This window comes from Bos grunniens, chromosome 6, assembly GCF_055505025.1.
Source record: "Bos grunniens cultivar Pamir isolate PY7600 chromosome 6, Bosgru_T2T1.0, whole genome shotgun sequence".
Lineage (NCBI taxonomy): Eukaryota > Metazoa > Chordata > Mammalia > Artiodactyla > Bovidae > Bos > Bos grunniens.
Genome location: NC_141170.1, coordinates 40,862,400 through 40,889,580, shown reverse-complemented (window position 1 = coordinate 40,889,580; position 27,181 = coordinate 40,862,400). Strand labels below are relative to the sequence as shown.

Genomic DNA, 27,181 nt, shown 5'->3' with positions numbered 1-27,181 from the left:
GCTTTTGAATTGTGGTGTTGGAGAAGACTCTTGAGAGTCCCATGGACTGCAAGGAGATCCATCCAGTCCATTCTAAAGGAGATCAGTCCTTGGTGTTCTTTGGAAGGAATGATGCTAAAGCTGAAACTCCAGTACTTTGGCCACCTCATGTGAAGAGTTGACTCATTGGAAAAGACTCTGATGCTGGGAGGGATTGGGGGCAGGAGGAAAAGGGGACAACAGAGGATGAGATGGAATCAGGGACTCAATGGACAGGAGTTTGAGTGAACTCTGGAAGTTGGTGATGGACAGGGAGGCCTGGCATGCTGTAATTCATGGGGTCTCAAAGTGTCGGACACGACTAAGCAACTGAACTGAACTGACTGCCTGTCTTTACTTTGTTGCTTAGACAGGTCAAATATAATGTAAAACACAGTCCCTCAGGTTTTGGGAGGGCTTCACTGATGGCTCAGTTGTTAAGAATGCACCTGCAAGGCAGGAGACTGTGGTCCATCCCTGGGTGGGGAAGATCCCCTGGAGCGGGAAGTGGCAGCAGACTCCAGTATTCTTGCCTGTGAAATCCCGTGGACACATGAGCTTTGTGGGCTGCAGTCAATGGGGTCCCAGAAGAATGAGTCACAGCTTAGCTTCTCAGCAACAACAACAGAGTTTTGGGAACAAGTGAGGACAGACAAAATGATATATTGGTCAGATAAAAGTATGTAGGTTTACTTTTGGGTCTAGAAGAGTTAAATAAAAGTTTTTACAAATTGTGTAATGAGGTGAGTCTCAAAATTTGCATAAGGATTTGTCGAAAAGCAAAGATGTTTAAAATTTAGTCATACAAATTTTATTATATAATAAATGTCGAGCTTTCCCTGGAGCTCAGTGGTAAAGAACCTGCCTTCAATACAGGAGACACAGGAGACTTGAGTTTGTGTCCTGGTGAGGAAGATTCCCTGGAGTAGCGAATGCTTCCTTGGAGAATCCCATAGACAAAGGAGCCTATGTCTACCAGTCTGTGTTGTTGCAAAGAGTCGGACATGACTGAGTGAGCACTCACAGCACAAAATGTAGGGAGTTATATAATTTACTTTCTCTCTAAATTCCTTTTTGATGTTTTCTACCAGTGACTATCATTTATATTTTGATATACATTTTAGTCTTCTGAAAAAAAAATGTACCCATGATATTTTTTTCTAATAGAGAGTCATTATAGATGAGCATGCATGCAAAGGTTGTATCTTTTACTTATGTCAAAATATATCATGAAGTACTCTGCATCCCCATAAATGTTTTTCAAAATGTTATTCAGTGGCTGTTTGCATTGTTTCTAGTGTCCCTTTATTAAACCATGGTTTGAAAATATATAATTGCCCAAGTTAATATATTTTCCAATGTAAAATGGTTACATAGTAATTAAAAATTTTATTTCACTCAATTGTATGTAGTTATCCTGAAATACTTAGGGGTTGGCATATGGTGGTCATAGTGCTTAATTTGGAAAATGGTTGGAAATTGATCATTAAACATAAATTAACAAAAATATAATTTTAATTAAATTACTTACCATCTTATATATTAACAAAAAGTCAAGAAAAATTTAAAATTCAGAAGACTCTGTTCATTGTCATACTCTTTTCTGAGAATACAATTTTGAAAGCAGAGCCCCCCACCTTAAATCATGTAATAGTCATGTTCTGAAGTAGATTAGTTTGAAAACCTATGTTAAGATACAATTACATAGTTTAATAATGGAAATGTAATCAAACTAATGGCGCCTTAATTTACATTTTTAATCCCTTCTGACTTGTTTTTTGTTCTTTGTGACTGGTTAGATTCAGTATATTATTCTGAAATATAAACTGGCAATTAAGATTCATGTATTGGCTTTTAAGGTCTGTGTCAATTTTTGGAAAGTCATTTAGCATTCCTTATTTTACTAACATAAAATGACTCGATTGGACAAGGTTAGAATTTCTTAGTTATTCACAAAGATCTTGAGTTTTTGGAGTTCCTAATTCCCCAATATAAATAAATAAACATTGATTTATAATGCCTCTTGCAAATATAGAATTCATTCTTTCTGGAAGTGTTCAGATTTCATGAAATGCTTTTTGCCATAAATTTGCCAAGATGCTTTGTCAGAGTTAATGTGTTTGTACATGGTAACTATCTAATAATAGTTTGCATATGATAACATTCTTCTTTTTGTCATAATAAGAGGGGTACTTTGCAATATGATTTTTGACCACTGCAGTTTAATTTGTATCTTTTTCATGGGAAGTGAAAATAACTAATTGGATATGTCCATAAATATGAATAGTGGTGTTTTAATTCATTAAAATATCATAAAACAATTGTTAGTTAATGTATAAAAATAAAAATGTTCTTTATTTAAAAAATCTGAATAAAATGAATTATTCTGCTTGATTTTCATGGAGATTTCTAAAAATGCAGTAAGTAAAATCTTCATTGTTTGGTTAGAAGAATTAATATAATTTCAAGACTAGAAATATCAACTCCAATGATGTTTCTTTTTACATTAAATATGTTCTAGATATATGATTTATAAATGTTCTTAAAATATGAGTGTGATCTAATAATATTCACCTTGCTTTCAAATAGTGATGTGTCTTATTTATTTGGAAAAATAATAGAAATAGATAAATTCCTAAAATTTAATCCTTGGATACCCATTTAACTTAAAAAAAAAAAAAGTTTTCTTGCCCTGTAACTGAATTTTACCTTATCAAATTACCCAACACAAATTATTCAGGTCATCTAATATTACTGACCAAAATTAATTTTAAATTATATAAGAAATACAATTTTAAATTATGGATCTTTTATTTGTTTTCTTTTTGGAAACCCATTATCCCTAAGTGTTCTTGAGACAATTTATTTTTTGAAATAGTGATATTGTAATGTGACTTGGTTGACACTAGCATCTCAGAAATTCAGTTCCATTTATTTTTCTAATTCCTATTTTTCATGTTTTCTTTTAAAGGATTTGATACTTTTAGAATAGCACCAAGAAGATAGTTGTTCAAAAACATGTTTATATTTAGTGATATAATGGTAATTTTTTAAGGCTGAACTTTATATCACAGTCAAAATAAATATTTCTCTTATTTAGCTCATCTTCTACTGTATAGAGATTATCTTTATAAATTTGTCTATTAGATATTAAGGATATACATTTAATCTTAAGTTTTAAACCTTTTCTCATTTTTTGACATTATATTTTTGGGTATTTATCTTAAAAATCAGTAGTAATTAAAAAAGTCATTAGGAACTGAATTGTTTCATCTTCCTAAGTCACCAGCACAGATCTTAGTAGATACCATATTTCATGGATCTATATAAATGTGGTATGGTAACAAATAAAACCCAAGTTGAATCAATGATTCACCTCCAGATCACACCTAGTGTAAGTTCCATGTGTGATAGCTGATATGTCAACTTATAAGTGCATTGTTTATTTTTTGTTTCATCTATTCAGAGAGGCTGCCTATTCCTAATCAAGGAAAAGAGTAATTAAAAAAAATCAAAAACATCATAAATGCCTGAGCATGTATTATTAACTGCATGAGGTAGAGTAAAATGCAATATTTATACATGTAATTAAATAGCATCTTATTATAAAATTTACATTTGACCTTTAATTTTAATAGCCCTTTTAGGAGCCTGGTTATCTTCATTGCATGTGTAAATGGGGATAGGAAGAAATATGATTTCATCAAGTGTTTCTAATTTGACCTGTTCTTAATAATAGCCTAGTAAATTGTTGTCTATTGTTATTTCTCAAGGGTTCCAGAAGGGCCCTGGATCCACTAATCCTTTCTTCTCTGATGAATTTAATCCCCAATAAGATAAATTCTTGATTTTCATTGAAATGCAGATGTTCCAGGGGAGGATAACAACTTGAGCCCTAGAAGAACGTTATGCTTTATAAAGGAATTATTCACATTATCCTTAAGTAAGGCAGGTAAGAAAGGAGTGAGAATTTGAGAAAAGGGTGCCTTTAAAGGAAAAAGACATAGTGTGGGGACAATAAGTTTGAAATAGAGGATACTGGGCATCAGTCCCCTGGATGCTTTGGGCTTGGTTTGGTCCAGTTCATCAAATCAGTAAAAAAAATTGTTACGTACTAAAACATAAACTAAAACTCAAACTACCGCACAATTGAACTCATCTCACAGGCTAGTAAAGTAATGCTCAAAATTCTCCAAGCCAGGCTTCAACAAAACATAAACCCTGAACTTCCAGATGGTCAAGCTGGTTTTAGAAAAGGCAGAGGAACGAGATATCAAATTGCCAACATCCGCTGGATCATCGAAAAAGCAAGAGAGTTCCAAAAAAACATCTATTTCTGCTTTATTGACTATGCCAAAGCCTTTGACTGTGTGGATCACAATAAACTGTGGAAAATTCTGAAAAAGATGGGAATACCAAACCATCTGACTTGCCTCTTGAGAAACCTATATGCAGATCAGGAAGCAACAGTTAGAACTGGACATGAACCAACTGACTGGTTCCAAATAGGAGAAGGAGTACATCAAGGCTGTATATTGTCACCCTGCTTATTTAACTTCTATGCAGAGTACATCATGAGAAACGCTGGGCTGGAAGAAGCACAAGCTGGAATCAAGATTGCCGGGAGAAATATGAATAACCTCAGATATTCAGATGACATCACCCTTAAGGCAGAAAGTGAAGAGGAACTAAAAAGCCTTTTGATGAAAGTGAAAGAGGAGAGTGAAAAAATTGGCTTAAAGCTCAACATTCAGAAAACGAAGATCATTGCAACCACTCCTATCACTTCATGGCAAATAGATGGGGAAACAGTGGCTGACTTTATTTTTCTGGGCTCCAAAATCACTGCAGATGGTGACTGCAGCCATGAAATTAAAAGACACTTACTCCTTGGAAGGAAAGTTATGACCAACCTAGATAACATATTGAAAAGCAGAGACCTTACTTTGCCAACAAAGGTCCATCTAGTCAAGGCTATGGTTTTTCCAATGGTCATGTATGGATGTGAGAGTTGGACTGTGAAGAAGGCTGAGCGCCGAAAAATTGATGCTTTTGAACTGTGGTGTTGGAGAAGATGCTTGAGAGTCCCTTGGACTGCAAGGAGATCCATCCTGTTTATCCTAAAGTAGATCAGTCCTGGGTGTTCTTTGGAAGGAATGATGCTAAAGCTGAAACTCTAGTACTTTGGCCACCTCATTCGAAGAATTGACTCATTGGAAAAGTCTCTGATGCTGGGAGGGATTGGGGACAGGAGGAGAAGGGGATGACAGAGGATGAGATGGCTGGATGGCATCACTGACTTGATGGACATGAGTTTGAGTGAACTCCGGGGGTTGGTGATGGATGGGAAGGCCTGGCATGCTGCAATTCATGGGGTTGCAATGAGTTGGACATGAGGGAGCGACTGAACTGAACTGAAAACATAATTAGGCAAAGATATGATGACTTGAGAGTGTCCTTGTCCCTTGATAAACTGTTTCTTTACTGTCAACAGCAGGAAGTAATGGATCTGATTATTTGAGAGAAATTAAAAAAAAATAGTAGAGAAAGAAAATAAAAAACTTTTGTTGAGTTTTGTTTTCGCCTTGCCCTAGTATATTGGGCGAGTCAGCCCAGCCAGATTACATGGTGTTACTTAGGATACGCAGTCATTGTTCAATGAGTATAATGGTTGTACAGTACCTGCTTCTTGGCAAAAGGCAAAAGCCAAATCCAAGTAGCACAGTCCCTACAACCAAGGAGATTAATACTCAGTCACATTTGGGGCTAATCAGAACTGTTTCAATGGCCTCCTGCTCAGATGTTTGCTTATTCCCACCTCCAGGGTGTTTGGTAGAAAACTATAAGCCTTAGTTACACAGCTAATAGTCTTTCCAAGGTGGAATAATTTAAAAGTAAAGTGAATGTAGAAAGGCAATGTGAAAAGGAGCAGATGAAGCCCCGTTTAATTTTTCTCTTTGGAAGTTCAAGGGATTGGCAGGGTATGTGTTGCTGCTGCTGCTAAGTCGCTTCAGTCGTGTCCAGCTCTGTGCGTCGTGTCCAGCTCTGTGCGACCCCAAAGACGGCAGCCCATGAGGCTCCCCCGTCCCTGGGATTCTCCTGGCAAGAACACCATAGTGGGTTGCCATTTCCTTCTCCAGTGCATAAAAGTGAAAGATGAAAGTGAAGTCGCTCAGTCGTGTCTGACTCTTAGCGACCCCTGGCAATACTCAAGACATACAGTTATACACCATTAAAAGTATATGCTGTTCCCTTGTAACTAAAATTTTCTAGCATCCTGCATATTTTACTATAATCTGGCAATCCACATTTAGGGGACAAATTAAAAAAAAATAATAAAGCAACAAAATACACACAATTCATGTGGTACTTTACGTTGATAAAGACTTTAAATTTTTTATGGAAGTGGGGGTTAGTTTGTGAGTTGTGAGGAAAGAACTGATATAAAGTGTATGTGAAAATGAGAAGGACATGGCAAACCACTCCAGATTCTTGCCTGGAGAATTCTAAGGGCAGAGGAGCCCAGTGGGCTATAGTCCATGGGGTCGCAAAGAGTCAGACACAACTGAGCGACTAACACTTATGTGAAATTGGATAGAAAGTTTCAACATCATATTAGATCCTGAAGCCACCTGTGGACATTTGAAGTTGTGTCTGTTCATTTTCCTTGAGCTAGAAAAGGCTGTGGTCCAAGTGATCAGTTTGGTTAGTTTCCTGTGAGTGTGGTTTTCATTCTGTCTGCCCTCTGATGGATAAGGATAAGAGGCTTATGGAAACTTCTGATGGGAGAGACTGTAAGGGGAAAACTGGGTCTTGTTTTGATGGGCAGAGCCAAGTTCAGTAAATCTTTAATCCAGTTTTCTGTTGATGGGTGGGGCTGTATTCCCTCTCTGTTACTTGATTTGAAGCCAAATGTGGTGGAAGTAATGAAGATAATGGTGACCTCCTTCAAAAGATCCCATGCACCCACTGCCGCACTCAGTGCCTCCGACCCTGCAGTAGGCCAGTGCGGACCCAAGCCTCCACTGGAGACGTCTGGACACTGATGGGCATGTCTGGATCAATTTCTTGTGGGGTCACTGCTCCTTTCTCCTGGGCCTTGGTGTACACAATGTTTTGTTTGTGCCCTCCAAGAGTCTGTTTCCTCAGTTCAGTACAGTTCAGTCATTCAGTTGTTTCCGATTCTTTGCAACCCCATGGACTACAGCACACCAGGCATCCTGTCCATCAACAACTCCCAAAATTTAACCAAACTCATGTCCATTGAGTTGGTGATGCCATCGATCCATCTTATCCTCTATCGTCCCCTTATCCTCCCACATTCAATCTTTCCCAGCAACAGGGTCTTTTCAAATGATTCAGCTCTTTGCATCAGGTGGCCAGAAGTTTCAGCCGTAAGATCAGTGCTTCCAATGAACACTCAGGACGGCTCTCCTTTAGGATGGACTGGTTAAATCTCTTTGAAGTCCAAGGGACTCTCAAGAGTCTTCTCCAACATGACAGTTCAAAAGCATCAATTCTTTGATGCTCAGCTTTTTTTATAGTCTAATTCTCAAAGCCATACATGACTACTGGGAACACTATAACTTTGACTAGACAGACCTTTGTTGGCAAAGTAATGTGTCTGCTTTTCAATATGCTGTCTAGCTTGGCCATAAATGTCCTTCCAAGGAGTAAGCTTCCTTTAATTTCATGGCAGTAGTCACCATCTGCACTGATTTTGGAGCCCCCAAAATAAACTCAGCCACCGTTTCCACTGTTTCCCCATCTATTTGCCATGAAGTGATGGTACCAGATGCCATGATCTTAGTTTTCTGAATGTTGAGTTTTAAGCCAACTTTTTTACTCTCCACTTTCACTTTCATCATGATGGTCTTTATTTCTTCTTCACTTTCTGCCATAAGGGTGATTTCATCAGTGTATCTGAGGTTATTGATATTTCTCCTGGCAATCATGATTCCAGCTTGTGCTTCATCCAGCCTGGCATTTTGGCCATGTAATCTGCATATAAGTTAAATAAGCAAGGTGACAATATACACCCTTGACATACCCCTTTTCCTGTTTAGAACCAGTCTGTTGTTCTATGTCCACTTCTAACTGATGCTTCCTGACCTGCACACAGGTTTCTCAGGAGGCAAGTCAGGTGGTCTGGTATTCCCATCTGTTGAAGAATTTCTCAAAGTTTATTGTGATCCACACAGTCAAAGGCTTTGGCATAGTCAATAAAGCAGAAATAAATTTTTTTCTGGAACTCTCTTGCTTTTTCAATGATCCAGTGGATGTTGGCAATTTGATCTCTTGTTCCTCTGCCTTTTCTAAAACCAGGTTAAAAATCCAGAAGTTCATGGTTCACATATTGCTGAAGCTTTGCTTGGAGAATTTTGAGCATTGCTTTCTAGCATGTGAGATGAGTACAATTATGCAGTAATTGATTTCTTTGGCATTGCTTTTCTTTGAGATTGGAATGAAAACTAACCTTTTCCAGTCCTGTGGCCACTACTGAGTTTTCCAAACTTGCTGGCATATTGAGTGCAGCACTTTCATAGCATCATCTTTTCGGATTCAACTGGAATTCCATCACCTCCACTAGCTTTGTTCGTAGTGATACTTCCTAAGGCCCACTTGACTTCAGATTCCATGATGTCTGGCTCTAGGAGAGTGATCACAGTATCGTGATTATCTTGGTCATGAGGATCTCTTTTGTACAGTTCTGTATATTCTTGTCACCTCTTCTTAACATCTTCTGCTTCTGTTAGCTTCATACCATTTCTGTCATTTTTTAGATTGCATCCAAGTACTGCATTTTGGACTCTTTTGTTGACTATGATGGCTACTCCATTTCTTCTAGGGAATTTTTGACTACAATGTTAGATATAATGGTCATCTGAGTTAAATTCACCCATTCCATTCTGTTTTAGATTGCTGATTCCTGAAATGTCGACATTCACTCTTGCCATCTCCTGTTTGACCACTTCCAATTTGGCTTGATTCATGGAGCTAACATTCTAGGTTCCTATGCAATATTGCTCTTTACAGCATTAGACCTTGCTTCCATATCCAGTTACATCCACCATTGGGGGTTGTTTTTCCTTTGGCTCTGTCTCTTCATTCTTTCTGGAGTTATTTCTCCACTGATCTCCAGTAGCATATTGAGCACCTACTGACCTGGGGAGTTCATCTTTCAGTGTCCTGTCTTTTTGCCTTTTCATACTGTTCATGAGGTTCTCAAGGCAAGTACACTGAAGTGGTTTGCCATTCCCTTCTTTGGTCAGTCCTCTGCAAGTTCTGTTGGTTCCATTGTGGGATTAATAGCAACCTCCTCCAAGAGGGCTTATGCTATACTCAGGTCTGCTGCACCCAGAGCCCCTATACCAGGCCACTGCTGACCTGTGCCCTTCCGAGGTCTGAGAACCTCAGGCGACCAGGTGCTTGGTGAGCTCACTGTCCTAGGTGGGCCATGCGTCTCAATTACTTCCTCGGGCCCCACTGCTCAGTTTCCCAGGTGTGCTGTGGGAGCACTGTCTCAGGTGTGCCCTATGTCTCCTCTGGAACGCTTGAGGAATCACTAAGAACAAAGCTAGTGGAGGTGATGGAATTCCTGTTGAGCTATTTCAGATCCTAAGATGATGCTGTTAAAGTGTTGCGCTCAATATGTCAGCAAATCTGGAAAACACAGCAGTGACCACAGGACTGGAAAAGGTCAGTTTTCATTCCAATCCCAAAGAAAAGCAATGCCAAAGAAATTCAAACTATGGCACAATTGTACTCAGCTCACACACTAGCAAAGTTATGCTGAAAATTCTCCAAGCCAGGCTTCAACAGTATGTGAACTGTGAACTTCAAGATATTCAAGCTGGGTTTAGAAAAGGCATAGGAACCAGAGATCAAATTCTCAACAGCTGTTGGATCATTGAAAAAAAATACAGCTCCAGAAAAACACCTTCTTTTGCTTTATTGTCTATACTAAAGCCTTTAATTGTGTGGATCACATCAAACTGTGGAAAATTCTTAAAGAGATGGGAATATCAGACCACCTGATCTGTCTTTCAAGAAATCTGTATGTAGATCAGGAAGCAAAAGTTACAACTGGACCTGGAACAGATTGGTTCCAAATAGGGAAAGGGTTACGTCAAGCCTGTTTATTGTCACCCTGCTTATTTAACTTATATGCATAGTATATCATGCAAAATGCCAGGCTGGAAGAAGCACAAGCTGTAATCAAGATTGCTGGGAGAAATATCAATAACATCAGATACTTTGATGAGATCACCCTTATGGCAGAAAGTGAAGAAGAAATAAAGAGCCTCTTGATGCAAGTGAAAGTGGAGAGTGAAAAAGTTGGCTTAAAACTCAACGTTCAGAAAAGTAAGATCATGGCATTCTGTCCCATCACTTCACACTAAATAGATGGGGAAACAATGGAAATTATGACAGACTTTATTTTTTGTGGCTCCACAATCACTGCAGATGGTGACTGCAGCCATGAAATTAAAAGATGCTTGTTCCTTGGAAGAAAAGCTATGACTAACCTAGACAGCATATTAAAAAGCGGAGACATTACTTTACCAACAGAGGTCCGTCTAGTCAAAGCTATGATTTCCCAGTAGTCATGTATGGATGTGAGAGATGGACTATGAAGGCTGAGTGCCAAAGAATTGATGCTTTTGAGCTGTGGTGTTGGAGAAGACTCTTGAACGTCCCTTGGACTTGAAGGAAATCCAACCAGTCCATCCTAAAGGAAATCAGTCCTGAATGTTCTTTGGAAAGACTGATGCTGAAGCTGAAACTCCTACACTTTGGCCACCTGATGCAAGGAACCGACTCATTGAGAAATACCCTGATGTTGGGAAGGATTGACTTCGGGAGGAAAAGGGGACGACAGAGGATAAGATGATTGGATGGCATCACCTGCATGATGGACATCAGTTTGCGTAGGTTCCAGGAGTTGATGATAGACTGGGAAGCTTGTATTGCTGCAGTCCATGGATTCGAAAAGAGTTGGACAAGACTGAGCGACTGAATTGAACTGAACTGAACTGTTCATTTTGTGTGTTCTTCTGCAGGTGAGTTCAGTTTAGTGCAGCCATTTACCTAAGGGGCTAGAGAGGTCAGTTAAAGTTATTGGACCTTTAAGCCTGAAAGTAGTAGACAATACATGAAATGATGGTCCTGGCTGTCTTCCAATAAAACTTTTTTTTAAAATGAAAACATGTCACTGCTGATTTCACATGAGTTTGTAGATTTTGGCTTAAAGTTTTCTGCCTACCAATTCTTAAATAAGCAAATCTAAAAATTGCATTATGTTTAAATGGTTCCTGAACCACATCAGTTGCATCAGAACAAATTTATGTTTTCAAACTGAGTTTTCAATTTCATTCTTAAGTTTGGCATATTGGAGTACATGGACATATGTATATAGCAAAAGAGTAAAACTTTAAGAGTCATTAATGCCTGTACTAGGAATATAAATATGAACATTTGTTCACTGCAACATGCTAAGTCAGGTTACTCTCTCTGCCAAGGTGTCTTCATATTTTCATTTGTTACATTTAATTTCTTAAATTTAACTTTTGGCTTACAGTGTTTAAGTATGTGGTATTTAAAAGTATCTATTTACTCTAGCAAGCTTGGTAGTGCCTTTTGCATTTAATTTAGACATTTGGAAACATTTTAACTAAAGTTATAAAATGCAAACATTTAAAATATATATTTCTATTATTTTAAAATAACATATAACTAATATTATAATGCCTAAAGAATGTTTGTTTTGTAATACACATTTTAATATTGGAACTAGATATATGTATTGCTTGCATTTGATATGGAAGGTATTCTTTCTTCACCTCCTGATTTAAAATTGCTTTATAATTTAGGTAGCATATTTATTAATTATATATTCCTTAGAAAACTTATCAAGGTTGGAACATATGAATACTTTGTTTACAACCTTCTAATGCAGGCAAGCAGCTTGTGTTTATGATATGTATCATATCATGCAAATATGTTTTCTTTGTGGGCATATATATTCAAATATAAAAATAGTGTTATTTGCAAGACTGAAAATATATTTCATTTTAATAAATATTTTTTTTGTTTTAAAATTAGTAAAGCTTGTCCAGAAGAAGATGGGAAGGATTTTAGGAAATAATTGCGAGAAATTTTTAAATAGTCTAAATACAACCTACAAATAGCTACCTTTTTGTCCTAAACAAACAGATTAATCAGCTGTAATACAATTCATAATCCTATGATTAAATATAATTGGGATACAATTGCAAATATATTTATTTGTCCACTTTATAAATAATCTTGATGAATTTTTATTGTAGTTTATTGGAAAAATACAAATATTCTTTCTATGTATATTTCTTATAATTTTAAAATTAAATGTTCAAAAAAGTCCAGTAATTACTTGAGTATGAATTATTTCTAACTGCCAAATGATTTTTCCAAAAAGTTCTTTTTTCTTAGTAAGTTAAGTTAGTTCAACAGGATTGTTGAAAATTAAAGTGTGGTTTGTTTTGCGTTTTCGGGCTGGTTCTTGAATGGTTCAGTTTGGTTCAGTTCAGTTCAATCACTCAGATGTGTCCAACTCTTTGTGACCCCATGAATCGCAGCACGCCAGGCCTCCCTGTCCATCACCAACTCCCAGAGTTTACTCAAACTCACGTCCATCGAGTCAGTGATGCCATCCAGCCATCTCATCCTCTGTTGTCCCCTTCTCCTCCTGCCCCCAATCCCTCCCAGCATCAAAGACTCATCAAAGATATGAGTCAACTCTTCGCATGAGGTGGCCAAAGTACTGGAGTTTCAGCTTTAGCATCATTCCTTCCAAAGCAATCCCAGGGCTGATCTCCTTCAGAATGGACTGGTTGGATCTCCTTGCAGTCCAAGGGACTCTCAAGAGTCTTCTCCAATACCACAGTTCAAAAGCATCAATTCTTCAGTGCTCAGCTTTCTTCACAGTCCAGCTCTCACAGCCATACCTGACCACTGGAAAAACCATAGCCTTGACTAGACGGACCTTTGTTGGCAAAGTAATGTCTCTGCAGTAATATACATTTAAATATGAGATACATAGTTTAGACACATTGTATCCCATTCAGTAAAGATTACTTCACCTTTAATGTGAGAACTAAAATTATTTAATATTTGACAGTAATATTTAAAATAATTTCCACTTACTGATCCTTTTCAATCTTATTTCTAGATTGTCTCATACATTAGCCAGTATCAGAAAACAAAGCCATGGGGAAATATGTCATCTCTAAAATGACTGTAAAATACTTTTCATACATTATTTTCTTATATGAAAATTTTTTTTAAAAATTCTGAACATTTTGTATCTTTAGTGTCTCGTGTGAATATAAAGAATGATGAACACTGGATAATTCTGCTGTAGTTTTTCTAGTTTGGTAGACCAGGGAGGATACAAAAATCAGATTATGGATGAGTATGATTTACATTACCTTCTTCATGTTATTAAATTGCCAGTCAATGTGTCTAATACCATTGGAAAATTCAGTATCCTCAAGAGACTGTATGTTCCATAAGCTCAGAGACTGCTAGCTTCATTCCCTGCTCTCTCCCGACTTAGAATGTCTGGTATAAATTAGGCACTGAGTAAATATTTGTTGAATGAATGATGTCTTCCTGTGTTTGTTAGACCAATAAAAGTTCAATTAAACAAATAAATCATTTGTGAAAATTTAGTGTATGAAAAACAATGGAGTCAATTTAAAATCAAATAGAACCCAGCTTGACTGTTAGCTGTGTTGATTTTAGAAAAGCACCTGAGTGGCCACATTAATAAAGTATGGATGATGATATGTAAATTATAAAACTATTATAAGGGCCAAATGAAAAAAAAACATGATTTTAAAGCATTTAACAGTGTGTGTATAAGATAGAAGGGCTTCCCAGGTGGGTCAGTGGTAAAGAATTAGTGTAGGAGACACAGGAGCAATGGATTTGATCAGAAAGATACCCTGGAGAAGGAAATGGCAAGCTACTCCAGTATTCTTGCCTGGAAAATCCTTTGAACAGAGGAACTGGAGGGCTACTGTCAATGGGGTCACAAAGAGTCAGACAATACTTAACAACTAAACATCAATAGACCATACAATTAGTTTAAGCATTCCAACGCATAATACACATTTAAAGAAATTGTGTCTACTGCTCTATAAATAATTTTTGAATGAATGAATAAACTTATTAATGTGAGGTTTGATTGAATTTCAAGTGTGAACACAGTGAGTGAGTTAGTGAATGAAAGTCACTCAGTCATATCTGACTCTTTGCAACCCCATGGACTGTAGCCTGCCAGGTTCCTCTGTCCATGGAATTCTCTAGTCAAGAATACTGGAGTGGGTTGTCATTTCCTTCTCTAGGAGATCTTCCCTACCCAGGGATCAAATCCAGGTCTCCCATATTGAAAGAGGAATCTTTACCATTTGAGCCATCAGGGAAGCACATATATATGTGAATAAATGAAATTTGAGGCTTATATAGTTGGAGAACAGTTTCTTTGAGAAGTGAGGCAGTGAAATACACTCTTATTTCAAGTTAGAACACTAAAGTAGAAGTGATCTGTAGTTCTCTTCTCACAGTTAATATGAATGTAGCTCAATCACCACCTAATTATTTTATACCTTTTTCTCCCATTTGTAACTTTGCAGATCTTACTTTGTTTGAACATTTTCCCTTTTTCATTAAAAAAAAAAAAAAAATCTTTGATTTATTTTCATGGTTCTCCACCTCTCCCTCTCTTTCTCTCTTTTCCTCCCTCCTCCCCTTCCTCTTTCCTTTCATCAATTTTTGATTTTTGGACCACTGTAAATATTTATGAAAAACCACCTATATTTTCTTCTCTATGCATGACTACTGGCTGCGTGTTTGTCTGTCTATGTCTGTCTTATTAATCACTGAATTGACATGTACACTTGGAAAAATGTTCTAATTATTGTAGAAAATTATGTTCTTATTTCCTGAAAATGTTTTGTCACATCTTTGACCTTTGTCAAAGGAAGGATAGATTAGACCTTAGGTAAGGCAAGTATACCATGATATCTCAGGTAACACAGATAAAAAGGGACATGGAGAAGTACACAGGTGTCCAGAGAAGAGAACTTGGGGTAAGGGGGTGAACTGGAATAAGAAGTAGCTACCTTAGATATGATCTATCAAGCATTTGTCAATAAGACAAATGTGTGAGACAAATGTTCATGTTTTAAACTTTGGGGTAATCTGGCTGGTCAAAGTGTCTCTTTTATATGAATAAGTCATAACTGTGGAAAAAAGCCAACATAAAACCTTGAGAAAGCTTTAAAATGGTAGCATTGAATATTGATGCAAAGTTTTAAAGATATCAATCAAATTATTTGTCTTTGTTTGTTTTTCTGTTGCCATCCTTACAAAATATTGAGTTGTAGAAGTTCACATATAATAGTTTTATGCTATGTATAATGTACAGTAATTTAGGATTAAGTAATTGAAGATACATGGACTTATGTTCTGACACATTCATATGTAATACTTATTACTTTCCTTTACTTGTATGTTAGGGAAGCAATAAATAGCTAGGCTCCAACAGGTTTTTACCCTGTAGTCTTTATACTTATAAAATCACTTCAGAGTAACAGCTTTCTAAATCATAGCAGCATATAGTATATTGCAACAGGTGCTACGGAGGAAATAAGCATAAAAGGGAATAAAACAAAGTAAAAACCCCATTGTTGAAAAACAGTTATTACCTCAGGCATAATTTCTTCCACACCTTCTCCTGAGCCCCTGCCTGTATAACCATCCCAGTCTCTTAAGCAGCAGTCAGGTCACTTTGTGAAACTGTATCTATGTTTTACTGCCTAGCATATAAATACCAGGTAGCTCAGCTTTAGCAGTTGTTTTCCTGACTTCATAGCTTTGCTAAATCATTATGAGGTGCAACTGGGATGCCAGTGCTAGAAGGCTAGAGAGGGATCTCTTTTTTCAAAAAGGTCTGCTTTTGTCAAATCACCCTGAAAGGAACCGTTTTTCTCAAAAAGACTTTTTCAGAATGTCCCAAATAGTCTGTCATATATAGGGTGACTAGAGTTTAGAGAAAGATTTCACTTTATCAACAACATCTTAAACTCAACTGAATTCAAATTATTTCCTTTGTCCAGAATAATAGTGTCTTAGGAAGCCACATGTTGGAAATAGTAGAGAGCAAACTGAGCGAGACTTACACCAAAGGCTGGAAATAGGACTAGGATGATGATTAACTGTAAGAAGCCATTGTTTCTTATTTAATGGACTTAATAAAAAGGGCTCTGTTGCAGTGACTAGCATCAATAGAGGGAGTGTCATTTAGCAGAGCCTGCACTGTAACCTCAACCATGGAAAGGACACAACTTTTCAACTTCAATCATTGGCTATGAACCCAATCACCTCTTAGTACTGACAGAACTTCTCATTTCTCAAATGAAAGTGAAAGTGAAGTAACTCAGTTGTGTCCGACTCTTTGGGACCCGATAGACTGTAGCCTATCAGGCTCCTCTGTCCATGGGATTTTCCAGGCAGTAGTACTGGAGTGGATTGCCATTTCCTTCTCCCGGGGATCTTCCAAACCCAGGGCTCAAACCCGGGTCTCCTGCATTGTAGACAGACGCTTTACAGTCTGAGCCAAATAGGTAAAATGGAAAATAAAAGTAAAATAGGTTACCAAATTATAAATATGTTGTAATTAAACTCTTCCTACTTCTTGGTGTCCCTGGAGCCAGACTCAGATTTCTGGCTTGTGTGCTCTATTTGGCTGAGCTTTGTCGTCTTACCCTGCCCTCACTCCAGGGAGCATGGCATTTTTCTCTGTTCTTATGAGGGGTCCAGCTACCATTACTCCTTGCTGATTCCCAGTCTTTGGATCTTAAAAGGAAAGGCAGTACACTGCCTTGTGGTCCTGAGTTTAGACTCGAATCAGACTACCTGGTTTGAATTCCTTTTTGGCCACTGTGTGACTATATGGACAGAGATGTCTTCTTTGAAAATTCTTAATTGTTCTATATTTCAATTTTTTTTCATCCATAAAGTGATGAAAATAATGTTTAAAGAATGTTTATGAAGAATGAATTAATTAACCTTTGTCAGGTATTTTGAATGAAGTTGAGTACACTGTAGGTATTCAGATAGGAAAGGCTTTCCTAATTAAAAACTTCTGCTTATGAGCACACAGCCCCATAGATTTCTGTTTAGAAGCACTGGTCAGAGTTGCACCTTTCTGTTTGTGTGTGCATATGTGTGCGTTTGTGTGATTCAATTTTGTTCCTTCATTTGAAAGCTATGCTCTTTGACATTTAAAAACCTGTTTTATATTAAAACTTGTTTTTTGCATCATCCTAATAACATTTTATCCCTTGTAAAATATTTTCAGTTTCTCTTTGGAGGTTGAATTTAGAAAAAAGAGATAAATTTGGCTGTATGAAGATTCATAATTTTTAAATGCTATCTATTTTCAAGACCAATTGTAATTTACATCAAGAGAATATTACACAGAATACAAGTGACAAGAGAATATATAATGTGGACATTAATTTAGGATATAGTTATTTATGAATTGTTTTGAGAAGTCAAATACAACTCTATTGTTTGTGCTTAGGAAGGAGAAGATATTATCTTATTTCAGATAGGTCAGGAGGTTGTGTCCTCCATAAGACCGTGTACCTGTCTTATTTGTTTAAAGAAGAAAAATACACTGAAGGAATGCTTTGATATTCTATCAGGTGGGTGCCTTATTTTTCACTATTAACTATATACATTGATTAGGTAAGGCAAATTTAAATGCTGCTTTTTCATTCTAATCACTTTGTCACACTTTTAGACAGTACATCATAGTAAGATTCTAGACAGCTCATAGGAAAGCCTTTTCCTAAAATTGGAAAAAAAAAAAAAACTATGATTTTGAACATCTGTTTCTCTTTTATTGACTATGCCAAAGACTTTGACTGTGTGGATCATAATAAACTGTGGAAAATTCTGAAAGAGATGGGAATACCAGACTACCTGACCTGCCTCTTGAGAAACCTATATGTAGGTCAAGAAGCACCAGTTTGAACTGGACATGGAACAACAGACTGGTTCCAAATCGGAAAAGGAGTACGTCAAGGCTGTGTATTGTCACCCTGCTTATTTAACTTCTATGCAGAGTACATCATGAGAAACGCTGGGCTGGAAGAAACACAAGCTGGAATCAAGATTGCCGGGAGAAATATCAATAAACTCAGATATGCAGATGACATCACCCTTATGGCAGAAAGTGAAGAGGAACTAAAAAGCCTCTTGATGAAAGTGAAAATGAAGAGTGAAAAAGTTGGCTTAAAGCTCAATATTCAGAAAACGAAGATCATGGCATCTGGTCGCATCACTTCATGGGAAATAGATGGGGAAAGAGTGGAAACAGTGTCAGACTTTATTTTTGGGGGCTCCAAAAGCACTGCAGATGGTGATTGCAGCCATGAAATTAAAAGACACTTGCTTACTCCTTGGGAGGAAAGTTATGACCAACCTAGATAGCATATTCAAAAGCAGAGACATTACTTTGCCAACAAAGGTTCGTCTAGTCAAGGCTATGGTTTTTCCAGTGCGAAGAGTTGACTCATTGGAAAAGACTCTGATGCTGGGAGGGATTGGGGGCAGGAGGAGAAGGGGACGACAGAGGATGAGATGGCTGGATGGCATCACCAACTCGATGGACATGAGTTTGAGTGAACTCCGGGAGTTGGTGATGGACAGGGAGGCCTGGTGTGCTGCGATTCATGGGGTCGCAGACATGGACACAACTGAGCGACTGAACTGAACTTAACTGATAATTTTGAATGGGGAGAAAAATCTTGATCCTCAGTATTTTTTGAGGCAGAGTCATTTTAAAAATTGAACAGGTTGAATTTTAGGTTCTGGAAATTGATTATCTTAAAGCTATCTGAATCCTATACCTTTTAGAGAGTCTTTCCGTATTCCCAGAGTAGGCGTACCTGAGTTTATTTTACAACTTCGGTAACAACTGAAAATAGCAGTAGAGCCAATGATACAGGATGGCTCTTATCTGATTTACAAAACATTTACGTAACAGTGATTTCATAGAATTGCAGAAATCTTCAAGGTAAATATTATTGTACAGAATTTTTGTCATTTTTGAACATTTTAAAATAATATTTAAATACCTATTCTAGGGTTGCAAATGTTCCAATAACAAATAGCAGAAGGAAACCACTGTTTATATTTGAGAAACAGTAAACCAGTTAACACAAACTGGAAGACTTTGGTTGTCTTTGGGTACTAGACTCAGTATTTTTAACATATCTGTGTTTGTTATTATTTTTATGACATTGCTTATTGGGACATTGAGTAACAGAAAAACATGATGTGTGTGCTGGTGTTGGAAGGATAATGGAGTAGAACAATACAAAATGGAGTGAAGAGATACTTGAATTAATAATATTACAAGTAGTTTCAGGATAAGATGTATTATCTTTGATGCATGAGAAAAAATTACTCAAAAATAAGCATATTCTTGTAGTTCTGTGGGTTATGAGCCTTAGTATTACTTACTTGAGTGTCTCTAGCTTTGTCTCTCTCAAGAGATTGCAGTCAGGCTATTGGACACAGTCTTATCTTTAGGCTCAATTGGACGAGAATCCACTACTAAGCTTATTCACTTGGGACTCTCTACTGGCTACATCATAACGTCATGACATCATACCAATAACATCATGACCTTACATCATATATCATGAGGTGGCAGTTGGATACCTCCAGAGTAAACAACACAAAAGGCCTAAGACAAAAACCGCAGAATTTTTATAATCTGATCTTTAAAGTGACATCCTATCACTTCTGCCATTCTGTTTATTTGAAGTGAGTCAGTAGATTCAGTTCACCTACAAGGGGATGGATTACGCGCGAGTATAGATACCTGCAGGCAAGAATCACTGGGGGTTCATCTTGAGGCTGCCCACCACAGATATGAAAGCCTGAGATGTAGATTTGGTAAAAGTACTGAAACAAAGATCTATGTTGAAGAAAGTATTAATAGACTTTGAAAAGATAGCCCTAAATTTTAAACATAACTCTGTGTCAACTCAGATATGACCTCGAAAGAGTTAACTTAAGAGTTCCCATTGTAAAGTGAAATGTTGGGTTCAATTATACCTGTTTTCATTATTATTTCATATTATTTCCTTTTATCCTTTGTATATCATTGAATTTTAGGAACCAAGGAATCTGAGTGGTATAAAGGTCTTCTGTGCTACTAATACATGAAATAGATTGAAAACTATGAAGAGACTGCGGGATTTGACAATTAGGGAATTTTTTGACAGAATTCTCAGTGAGTGAAGAAGACAGACCTGACTGGAAGTAATTAGAGGGTGAAGTGGCTGTGAGGTATTGGAACCAATAATTTTTGGTTGCTAAGGTGAGAAATTTGACAGTGAAATGAAAAAGATATGTATGTTTTTGAATGTATGTCTTTTTTTTTAAGCACTAGAGACTTTCAATATTTCTGAGAAAGATGGTGACCAGAGAGCCTCAGCTTTATTCACCTTTGTGCCTTAGATACTTGTGTAATGCCTGAAGCAAAGCAAATGCAGGACAAGGGGATGGTCGATGAATGAAAGCAGCTTTTCCTTCTCCCTTCATTAGAGGCAGGGCTGTGTGCCTAAGAACAGACACTAGATTGAGATTGCTTGGACTGAATTAGTTTGGTGACACGTATTTGAGCAAGTTCCTTAAAGGTTTTGTGGCTCAGCTTTTCCATTAGTAAAATGGGTATAATTCCAGACTGAACAAGAAATAAATGAAGAAAAACAAAGACAAACCAAAAACATTTATATTGTTTATAATAGGGCATAAGACCTTGATATATGGTTAATTTTATTATTAAATACTTTTATTTAGGAAAAATATTTAGAGTCATTTTCTCTTTGACCTAACCAACCCTTAACTTTTCTTTTATCTGAAACTTTAATCATTTGCTTAATTCTACTACATACTAGTGAAGCAGAAATTTATTCACCTTCTATTAGATGCCAAGCTTTGTGCTAGTTGATGCAAATGTAGAAATGAATGAAATATGACCATGTATTTTTGGCCTGTTCTCTAGGAAGAGACACATATACGTGAACAAATGAGAATAGTAAAATATTCTTGACTTTGTGATACAATTGTGAATAGAAATTTTTATGAAATTGTCAGAAAAAAATTTACAGGGAAAGGGATTTGTAAATATTATAGAAGTAAGATTTACTTTGTAATGGACAAGATTAATGAATGTATTATTAATATTGATGATTACGGAGCTATTCCTGAATCTTTAATTTTACAATAGAGCAAGCAGAAAATTTTGCAAGGCTCAAGTTCTAGTGTACAATAAGAATGTTAGGATTCTGATGTACAATAAGAATGTTAGGATTCTGATGTACAATAAGAATGTGGTGCAAATCCCTCTGAAATATTAACAATGTAATCTTGACATTTAGGTACAACTGTCTTATATGAATAACATTTAACTAAAGGAAAGAAAATAATTTGAAGATCCTATTTTATCTTTTGTGAATGACAGTGAAAGCAATTAATTTGAGTCTTTTCTATGGGAGGCTTTGTTTTTCCATCAGATCAGAGATCAGATCAGTCGCTCAGTCATGTCAGACTCTTTGCGACCCCATGAATTGCAGCACGCCAGGCCTCCCTGTCCATCACCAACTCCCAGAGTTCACTGAGACTCACGTCCATCGAGTCAGTGATGCCATCCAGCCATCTCATCTTCTGTCGTCCCCTTCTCCTCTTGCCCCCTGTCCCTCCCAGCATCAGAGTCTTTTCCAACGAGTCAATTCTTCGCATGAGGTGGCCAAAGTACTAGAGTGTCAGCTTTAGCATCATTCCTTCCAAAGAAATCCCAGGGCTGATCTCCTTCAGAATGGACTGGTTGGATCTCCTTGCAGTCCAAGGGACTCTCAAGAGTCTTCTCCAACACCACAGTTCAAAAGCATCAATTCTTCAGTGCTCAGCTTTCTTCACAGTCCAACTCTCACATCCATACATGACCACAGGAAAAACCATAGCCTTGACTAGACCAACCTTTGTGGCAAAGTAATGTCTCTGCTTTTGAATATGCTATCTAGGTTGGTCATAACTTTCCTTCCAAGGAATAAGCGTACTTTAATTTCATGGCTGCAGTCACCATCTGCAGTGCTTTTGGAGCCCAGAAAAATAAAGTCTGACACTGTTTCCGCTGTTTCCCTATCTATTTCCCATGAAGTGATGGGACCAGTTGCCATAATCTTTGTTTCTGAATGTTGAGCTTTAAGCCAACTTTTTCACTCTCCACTTTTACTTTCATCAAGAGGCTTTTTAGTTCCTCTTCACTTTCTGCCATAAGGATGGTGTCATCTGCATATCTGAGGTGATTGATATTTCTCCCGGCAATCTTGATTCCACCTTGTGCTTCTTCCAGCCCAGCATTTCTCATGATGTACTCTGCGTATAAGTTAAATAAGCAGGGTGACAATATACAGCCTTGACGAACTCCTTTTCCTATTTGGAACCAGTCTGTTATTCCATGTCCAGTTCTAACTGTTGCTTCCTGGCCTGCATACAGATTTCTCAAGAGGCAGGTCAGGTGATCTGGTATTCCCATCTCTTTCAGAATTTTCCACAGTGATCCACGCAGTCAAAGGCTTTGGCATAGTCAATAAAGCAGAAGTAGATGTTTTTCTGGAACTCCCTTGCTTTTTCCATGATCCAGTGGATGTTGGCAATTTGATCTCTGGTTCCTCTGCCTTTTCTAAAACCAGCTTGAACATCAGGAAGTTCACGGTTCACATATTGCTGAAGCCTGGCTTAGAGAATTTTGAGCATTACTTTACTAGCATGTGAGATGAGTGCAATTGTGCAGTAGTTTGAGCCTTCTTTGGCATTGCCTTTCTTTGCGATTGGGATGAAAACTGACCTTTTCCAGTCCTGTGGCCACTGCTGAGTTTTCCAAATTTGCTGGCATATTGAGTGCAGCACTTCCACAGCATTATGTTTCAGGATTTGGAATAGCTCAACTGGAATTCTATCACCTCCACTAGCTTTGTTCGTAGTGATGCTTTCTAGGGCCCACTTGACTTCACATTCCAGGATGTCTGGCTCCTGGTCAGTGATCACACCATCGTGATTATCTGGGTCATGAAGATCTTTTTTGTACAGTTCTAAAAGTTAAGGACACATAACAACAACAACAAAAAAAAAATTAGTGAGTGTTACGGTAAATAGTACTTTTGTGACACAGAGATAGCTTATTTACATTATTTTTTTTACCACAAAGGCTTTATAGAATATTATTAGTTGCTAAATTCATAGGAAACAACGTTATATCATTGAACTTAAATGCTGATAATTTTTTTTTAAGGGAGAACCTGTAACAAGAAGGTAGAGTGAGAACATTTCAAATAATAAACAAAAAATGAGAAAAGCCCTCATTGTTTTATTTTTACAGTTTTTCACCCTAAATAGTAATGAGTATATTAACTTCATCAATTCCGTAATAGATTTTATTAACAGGAAAAGACCTGCCCATCTCAAAGCTATAGCAATAAGGAATTACCTGCTGTTTAGTATCTAAAGCATAAATTTATTTCACTTGAGTGCTATTATACTTCATCTATTTATCCAAATGTAGTGTATCTCCTCCAAAGATAAATCTGTTTTTCCCTGCAGGACTTTGTTGCTGATTAAATTAATATAAATTGCTGTCCAACTCTCATTAAGTCACTGTTGTCCAATTGTACAAAGTTACATTTTATTTGAAATGATTATTTTCTCTCTAAAGAACGTGTGTGCTTAAAAACAATCCAACTATTTTAGGCTAATCTAACAAACTATTTTAGAATGCGATGGAAAATGTAAAATAAATATCTTCTCACTGTGCTCTAATTGAACATTCTGAAGAGAATTTTCACAAGCTGGGACATTTTCTTGTGCTTCTTTTTTTTTTACTATTGATTTGTTCTATAGCAGTATCTATTGCATGTCACATGTCAAAGGGTCCCTTGATTCTCTGTGTAAAAGATAATGATATTTGAGTCATGAAATTTTAAGCATTTTTTATCGGAACCTGAAGGAGATAAAATAAATTGGGATACTGTTAACAGCACTGCTGTATTACTTTAGCTAAGAGAAAAAGAATACGGTTCATTATGATTGAATTCAGGGCTCATTTCTAAAAGTGACATAGATTTATAGTTTCTTTTCTGTCAGTCCTGCTTGGTCCCCATGGTACTAGATCTTTTTTGAAGTATGTAAGAAAGAGTTAGTGCTAATGGCAAGATTTTTTTCTATAAAGTTGTATTTTAAAGTTAGATTTGGGAAATGTTAGCAAAACGACTCTGATTTTTTGAAACTGTGATGAATTATGACTACCAAATATAGGTTTTGATTAATATTCATAAGACAGATCTTACATTTTCTTTGTTTTTTCAAAATACCTGCCAAGATCTTATGTTAACTGCTGCAACCATAGAGATTCCTCAGAAGCCTTGATAATATTTCAGGGATTTAAACTTCAATTCAAGAATATTAAATCAGGGGTAAATGAAGCTTCTAAATTCTATTACCTCAGTAGATTTACAGACCATGTGTGTTTAGTGAAATCTATAGACATCATCCTATTCATATTGAAGCAAATATGTAGACTGTATAATGATGAAAAAAATTACAGCTTTTAATTTCAAAAAGCACATGATGTTACACAAGAATTTTAGTTAAGAATTTAGACTTTACTCTTAAAAGATTAAATGGCTTTTCAGAAAAATCTGGCAGCATCACAATCAGTCTTGGCCCAGGGGCATTTTGTGGGTTGTGTTCAGTTTGGGTCATAAGGTTCCCAATATTTATCATTGTATTTATACATCAGATTTTCTGTTGTGCAATAGCTACTCTTCTATCTTCTGGTGAATTCCTTTCTATATTAAGTATTTGAAAACCTTCATTAACATAATCAAGTATTCAACAAATATCCTTGCATATCAGTACTTTTTAAGAGTGAGTATTTCTTCTGGGGAATTTAAGTCCCACCTCCTACTTCCCATTTTATTTATTTATTAAGCAAGAACTTGAACTCAGCTCATGCAAAAAATACTGATGACATATACAGAAATAAATGAAAAGATAATGCACTAAATCTTTGTAGTTTGGAAAAGAAATGTATTGTAATATGTCTGATACCTAATTTTAAAAATCTTTTATAGCTTTTCAATAATTTTTTGTTCAATTTATCCAGTTTCAACTACAGTGTAGGTCTCCATGTATGTGCAGGCTTGACTCTTGCAATCCCACGGACTATAACCTGCCAGGCTCTTCTATCCATGGTGTTTCCCAGGCATGATTACTGGAGTGGGTTCCTTCTCCAGGGGATCTTCTCCTACATTGGCAGGCAGATTTGTTTTACCAAGAGATACTTGGGAACCCCATAAAAATAGTATAAAATCAACAAAGTCAACTGAATTAGAAACATTAATGAAATTCCTCATTATTATGTTAGAGTATTCATAGTCAGAATTTTTATCTGGTAATATGGTCAAGCTTTGGCTTGGTGGCCATTTATGTTTTGTTATTAATAAGCTGCAATAACATTTACTTTATTTGAAGAGGTAATGATCCATATCAATAATTATCAAAAAGAGTTGAACCAAAAAAGCCTGAAACTTTTTTTTTTTCTTTGTAAAATCATTAATGTTACAAGAACAATTTAATTCTCTGAACAAAACTACTTGGTACAAAAATGTGTGGAATCAAGAATTTGAACTATACCCTTTAGCTCCTTGGCTTCCCTGATAGCTCAATTGGTAAAGAAGCCTTCTGCAAAGCAGGAGACCTGAGTTGGATTCCTGGGTGGGGAAGATCCCCTGGAGAAGGGAAAGGCTACCCACTCCAGCATTTTGGCCTGGAGAATTCCATAGACTGTATAGTACATGGGGATGCAAAGAGTCTTGGACAAGACTGAGCAACTTTCACTCTCACTTTAGCTCCTTGTAAACAGAAATCTATTCCTACTGTATTTATATTTTCTTTGTAAATGTGTTTCAATACTAGGAAGCATGTATAGGGGAAGGATGCAGAGAGCTTAGGGAAGTTTATAACATTATCTCCTTCTCACTTGGCTTAGGAGATTTAAAAGTTTGTGCATACATACTGCTGTATATAAAATAAACAAGGATCTACTGTATTGCACAGGGACCTATATTCAGTATCTGGTTAATAACTTATCATGGGAAAGAATTTGAAAAAGAATAGATAGATGTGGGGGAGTGGGGATTGGGGTGTGTTTGTGTGTGTGTGTATAAAATTGAGTCACTTTGCTGTTTACCTTAAACTAATACAGCATTTTAAATACACTATACTTCAATTAACAATTATTTTGAAATATATTTTGTGTTTGAGTTACTACTTTCTATCTTAGTCTTATAGTTCCTCTTTATCTTTATTAATTTAAAAACTATATTTTGGCATACAATGTATAAGAGCTCATTGACTTTTAATGTTTAATTCATTTCATTTCTCCTCTTTAAAAAAGGCTTGAAGAAGATGATTGCAAGAGTTTTCCTTTGTTCTGACACATCAAAATTACCCAAATATGGAGTTTGCACTTTTTACATATATAAAATAATTTCTAGTTAATTTCTCCATAGAGTATCTTAAGTGTCATATGTTTCATTTTTATTTCCTTATAAATTTTCTTTGCGAATAGAGCATAGAATAATAATTACTTCACTTGCAATGTGATCTCCCAAAACCAATAAATTGTTGATCCTTATCAGAGTAATTTTTATAGGTATCTAGGATTAACACTATGCTAAAAGGATTAATGCTATATTTCTTTCCAGATAATTTTGTGTCTTCTGATTAATTTTTAAGATACACACTCTCACACTGAGACATGTATTTGTATCAGAGGGTGATTCTGGTAATGGGGTTAGTGATCCTTTGCTTCCTTGGCTAGACCACTGTAAGTCAACAAAGCAAAAGATGAAGAAAAAAAGAAGGAAACTTAGTGGGGTCATGTCTGAGAGGGGCTAATGGATGCTTTTGGTTTAATGATATCTGAAATGTATTTTTCAATGTTCCTTAGAATTCAAAGAAACTTTTCCATTAA

The 27,181-nt window shown here is 36.5% G+C and overlaps 1 protein-coding gene across 11 annotated transcripts in view; it reads left to right on the top strand.

Moving 5' to 3' along the window:
* Positions 1 to 27,181, top strand: part of ADGRL3 (adhesion G protein-coupled receptor L3) — a 949,445-nt gene that overhangs the window by 319,595 nt on the left and 602,669 nt on the right. Inside the window, exon 3 of one of the 11 annotated variants that reach the window (XM_086407646.1) lies at positions 20,260 to 20,464. The exons of the other annotated variants lie outside the window; for them this stretch is intronic. The gene's annotated coding sequence lies outside the window, so the exon portion shown is untranslated. The remainder of the gene's footprint in view (positions 1 to 20,259; positions 20,465 to 27,181) is intronic. 11 annotated transcript variants of the gene reach the window in all.